We start from the raw sequence: 5,069 nt of genomic DNA, 5'->3' as shown, positions 1-5,069 counted from the left end.
GCTTCTATGACCAGTCACATCCACAGCTGTGTATTGTTTTTGCTTTGGCTCCATCCCTTCATTCTTTCTGGAGTTATTTTTCCACTGATCTCCAGTAGCATATTGGGCACCTACTTACCTGGGGAGTTGCTCTTTCAGTATCCTATCATTTTGCCTTTTCATACTGTTCATGGGGTTCTCAAGGCAAGAATACTGAAGTGGTTTGCCATTCCCTTCTCCAGTGGACCACATTCTGTCAAATCTCTCCACCATGACCTGCCCATCTTGGGTTGCCCCACTGGCATGGCTTAGTTTCATTGAGTTAGACAATGGTATGGTCCTAGTGTGATTAGATTGTCTAGTTTTCTGTGAGTATGTTTTCAGTGCGTCTGCCCTCTGATGCCCTCCTGCAACACCTACCATCTTACTTGGGTTTCTCTTACCTTGGGTGTGGGGTATCTCCTCACTGCCACCCTTCCTGACCTTCAACATGGGATAGCTTCTCTAGGCCCTCCTGCACCCATGCAGCCGCTGCTCCTTGGACGTGGGGTTGGGGTTAAACCTGTATGGTGGTTTAATTCCTAGCTTTTTAAGGAAACTCCATACCATCTTCCATAGTAGCTGTATCAATTTACATTCCCCCCAACAGTGCAAGGAGGTTCCCTTTTATCCACACCCTCTCCAGCATTTATTGTTTGTAGACATTTTGATGATGGCCATTCTAACCAGTGTGAGGTGATAATCTCATTGTAGTTTTGATTTGCATTCCTAGAATTTATTTGTCCATTTACCACTTATGGGTTTGTACGCTTGCTTCTAGATTTTGTATATTATCTGTCCACATATTTCTGTAGGCATGTTTTTATTTCCTTTGGGTAAATGGGTAGGAGTAAAATTGCTGGATCCTGTGATAAGCATCTGTTTACCTTTATGATACTGCCATACCGCTTTCCAAAGTGGTTGGGGCATCTAGCATTTGCATTGCTAATTTTCAAAATTTTCAATTGGCACATGCTCACCCACATTTGGTTCATTAGTTTTTAGCTGTTCTAGTTGGTATATACTGTTATTTTATTGTTGTTTAATTTGCATTTTTTCATGAATATTGATGTTGTGCTTATTAAATATATATATACACCCACACATATATATGTATATATATAATTTAGAAGTATATGTTCAAATAGTTAGACCATTTTTTCTTATTGGGTTGTTAATATTTTTATTATTGAGTTGCATGACTTTTGTATATATTCTGGATATAAACTCCTTTTCAGATAAGTTTTCAAAAAGTTTCTTCACATGCACTTGCCTTCTTGTCATCTTAATTTTCACATTGGGAGACATTATTATTTTACTTTACTTACTTCCCTTTTATCATTCTTTTGTAACTTATTATTATTTTTGCTATCTTTGAAAAATCTTTACCTAACTCAATATCACAAAAAATTTCTCCTTTATTATTAAAAAATGGGAAGTCCTTTATTGCTTACTTGCCTAGATTAGTGATCAAAGGTAACACCTATTTTAGCATGGGCACTTCATGCTACCTCTACCTATATGTAAATCCAATTCTTTACATTATGCTTATGGTGCATCTGTTTCAATTGCCCAGCCAATACCACGGTATTTATTCCACAAATATGGAAGAATGTTGATCAAGAATAGAGCCATGGGACTATAGCCCCAGTTGTAGATTCCAGGACTCAGGCTGCTCTGGCCCTGATGTGGACCCAGAATGAGAGCAAAATTTCAGAAAATGACAGCTCCAACTGCAAGCAAGCCAGTCCAAGAAGGAGTCTTAGAACTCAGAGTCAGATCCATGCTTGAGTACCATCTTCCTGTGTGGGTTAAAAAATCAGATGTTAGTCCTCCTCCATGGGTAGATAAAAGATGAATAAAAAGAGGAAGTCTTCCCAACCAGTTAGTTCTAATTCTCTGAGATGGAAGCCAATGTGTTTTATCAGCCCCTACTTTATTAGCTTGTAGGCGAAATAGAGAAGGAGCTATTTATGGCACACATTATTCAGATTCACTGTGTGCTTATTTTTATTTATTTTAAAAAATGTATTGTTTATTATTTGGATAGCCTGGTGGTGTTAGCTATGTACTGATGAACCACTAATTTTTCAGACCTATCAATTCACTTAGGTTATTTAAGATAACAGTATTCTCTCTTCACTTTTTTTAGGTATAAGCTGAGGGAAACCTCAGCCAATTATACTTTGTACAAGGCAATGGGTGCCCTGCAGTTTCTACTAATACATTGGCAGCCTGTTTGTGTGTTTCAAAAGTGCCTGCAAGTCTCAACTGTTTTATTTTCCAGGACTAATATTATTAGCTTGCATTTCACCAAAATGTCAAAATCAAAAAGAAAAGCCAAGATATTTTATAGTTGTTAGTGTTTTGCAGTTACTTCTTTAGTTAAGTGGAATTTTTTTTTAAAGAGTATTGTTGATCTTCCTCTTGAGAAATTTGTATGCAGGTCAGGAAGCAATAGTTAGAACTGGACATGGAACAACAGACTGGTTCCAAATAGGAAAAGGAGTACGTCAAGGCTGTATATTGTCACCCTGCTTATTTAACTTATATGCAGAGTACATCATGAGAAACACTGGACTAGAAGAAGCACAAGCTGGAATCAAGATTGCTGGGAGAAATATCAATAACCTCAGATATGCAGATGACACCACCCTTATGGCAGAAAGTGAAGAGGAACTCAAAAGCCTCTTGATGAAAGTGAAAGTGGAGAGTGAAAAAGTTGGCTTAAAGCTCAACATTCAGAAAACAAAGGTCATGGCATCCGGTCCCATCACTTCATGGGAAATAGATGGGGAAACAGTGGAAACAGTGTCAGACTTTATTTTTCTGGGCTCCAAAATCTCTACAGATGGTGACTGCAGCCATGAAATTAAAAGATGCTTACTCCTTGGAAGGAAAGTTATGACCAAGCTATGACCAAGTTATGACCAAAGATAGCTTATTGAAAAGCAGAGACATTATTTTGCCAACAAAGGTCCATCTAGTCATGACTATGGTTTTTCCTGTGGTCATGTATGGATGTGAGAGTTGGACTGTGAAGAAGGCTGAGCACCAAAGAATTGATGCTTTTGAACTGTGGTGTTGGAGAAGACTCTTGAGAGTCCCTTGGACTGCAAGGAGATCCAACCAGTCCATTCTGAAGGAGATCAGCCCTGGGATTTCTTTGGAGGGAATGATGCTGAAGCTGAAACTCCAGTATTTTGGCCACCTCATGCAAAGAGTTGACTCATTGGAAAAGACTCTGATGCTGGGGAGGGATTGGGGGGCAGGGAGGAGAAGGGGGACGCCGAGAGGATGAGATGGCTGGATGGCATCACTGACTCGATGGAGGTGAGTCTGAGTGAACTCCGGGAGTTGGTGATGGACAGGGAGGCCTGCCGTGCTGCGATTCATGGGGTCGCAAAGAGTCAGACATGACTGAGCGACTGAACTGAACTGATTGTTAGGCATTTTTTTGTAGTCTGCATTATTTATTTATTTTATTGGCGTATAGTTGATTTACAAGGTTTCTGGTGTACAGCAAAGTGATTCTCTCTCCATATATATAATATATATTTTATATATATTTATACACTCTTCCATTTTGTTTATTATAGGATATTGAATATAGCTCCCAGTGCTGTTCAGTAGGACCTTATTATTTATCTATTTCATATGTAGTTAGATGTAACTGATAATCCCATTCTTCCAAATTATCCCTCCCCCACTACCTTAGAGAAGGAAATGGCAACCAACTCCAGTATTCTTGCCTGTAAAAGCCCATGAGCAGAGGAGCCTCGTGGGCTATAATCAGTGGGATCACAAAGACTTGGACACGACTGACTAATTAACACACACCCCACCCTTCGTAACCAGTTTTTTTTCTGTGTCTGTGAGTCTGTTTCCTTTTCATAAATAAGTCCATTTGTATCACATTTTCGATTCCACCGATAAGTGGTTTCATATGGTATTTGTTTTTATTTTCTTGAGTTAATTCCCTTAGTATGATAATCTGTAGGTCCATCCACATTGCTGCAAATGGCATTATTTAATTATTTTCTGTAGCTGAGTACTATTCCATAATGTGTGTATTCCTCATTTTCTTCATCCATTCATCTGCTGATGAACACTTAGCTTGTTTCCGTGTCTTGGTTACTGTGAAAAGTGCTGCTATAGACATTGGGGTGCATATATCTGTTCACACTAGAGCATTATCTGGATACATGCCCAGAAGTCGGATTGCTGGATGATATAACAACTCTATTTTTAGTTTTTTTTTAAGGAAACTTCATACTATTTTTGATAGTGGCTGCAGCAATTTAAATTCTTATCTTTTCTCCACACCCTGTCCAGCATTTATTATTTTTAGGCTTTGTAATAATGGCTATTTTGACCACTATGAGGTGATATCTCATTGTAGAACTTCTAGAACTCATAAATTCAGCAAGCACATAATTAATATTCAGAAATCTGTTGCATTTTTATTAACAATGAAATATCAGAAAGGAAAATAAAATCCATTTTAAATTGCATCAGGAAAAATTACTTAGAGATAAACCTGACCAAGAAAGTTAAAGACATATACTGAGAACTATTAAACATTGATAAAGGAAATTAAAGGTGATTCAAAGAAATGAAAAGGTATCCCATGTTCTTGAATTAGATGAATTAATATTGTTAAATGGCCATACTACCCAAAGAAAACTATAGATTTAATGTTTTCCCTATAAACTATGCATGATGTTTTGCATAGAAGTAAATATATATGGAACCCTAAAAAACCCAGAATTCCTAAAGCAATCCTGAGGAAAAATAACACAGCTGGAGGAATAACCCTCTCAAACTTCAGACAATGCTCGAAAGATCAAGTAATAAAAACAGCATAGCATTGACACAAAAGCAGTCATACAGAGCAATGGGACAGAATAGAAAGCCCAGAAGTAAACCCACATACCTACAGTCAATTTAAATTTTGACAAAGTAGGCAAGAATATACACTGAAGAAAAGATGGTCTGATCAGCAGGTGGTGTTGAGAAAGCTGAATAGCTTCTTGTAAATCATTGTAGTT

This window comes from Bison bison, unplaced genomic scaffold, assembly GCF_000754665.1.
Source record: "Bison bison bison isolate TAMUID 2011002044 unplaced genomic scaffold, Bison_UMD1.0 scf7180017864537, whole genome shotgun sequence".
Lineage (NCBI taxonomy): Eukaryota > Metazoa > Chordata > Mammalia > Artiodactyla > Bovidae > Bison > Bison bison.
The sequence above is the reverse complement of the archived record's forward strand: the minus strand, read 5'-3'. Positions refer to the sequence as shown.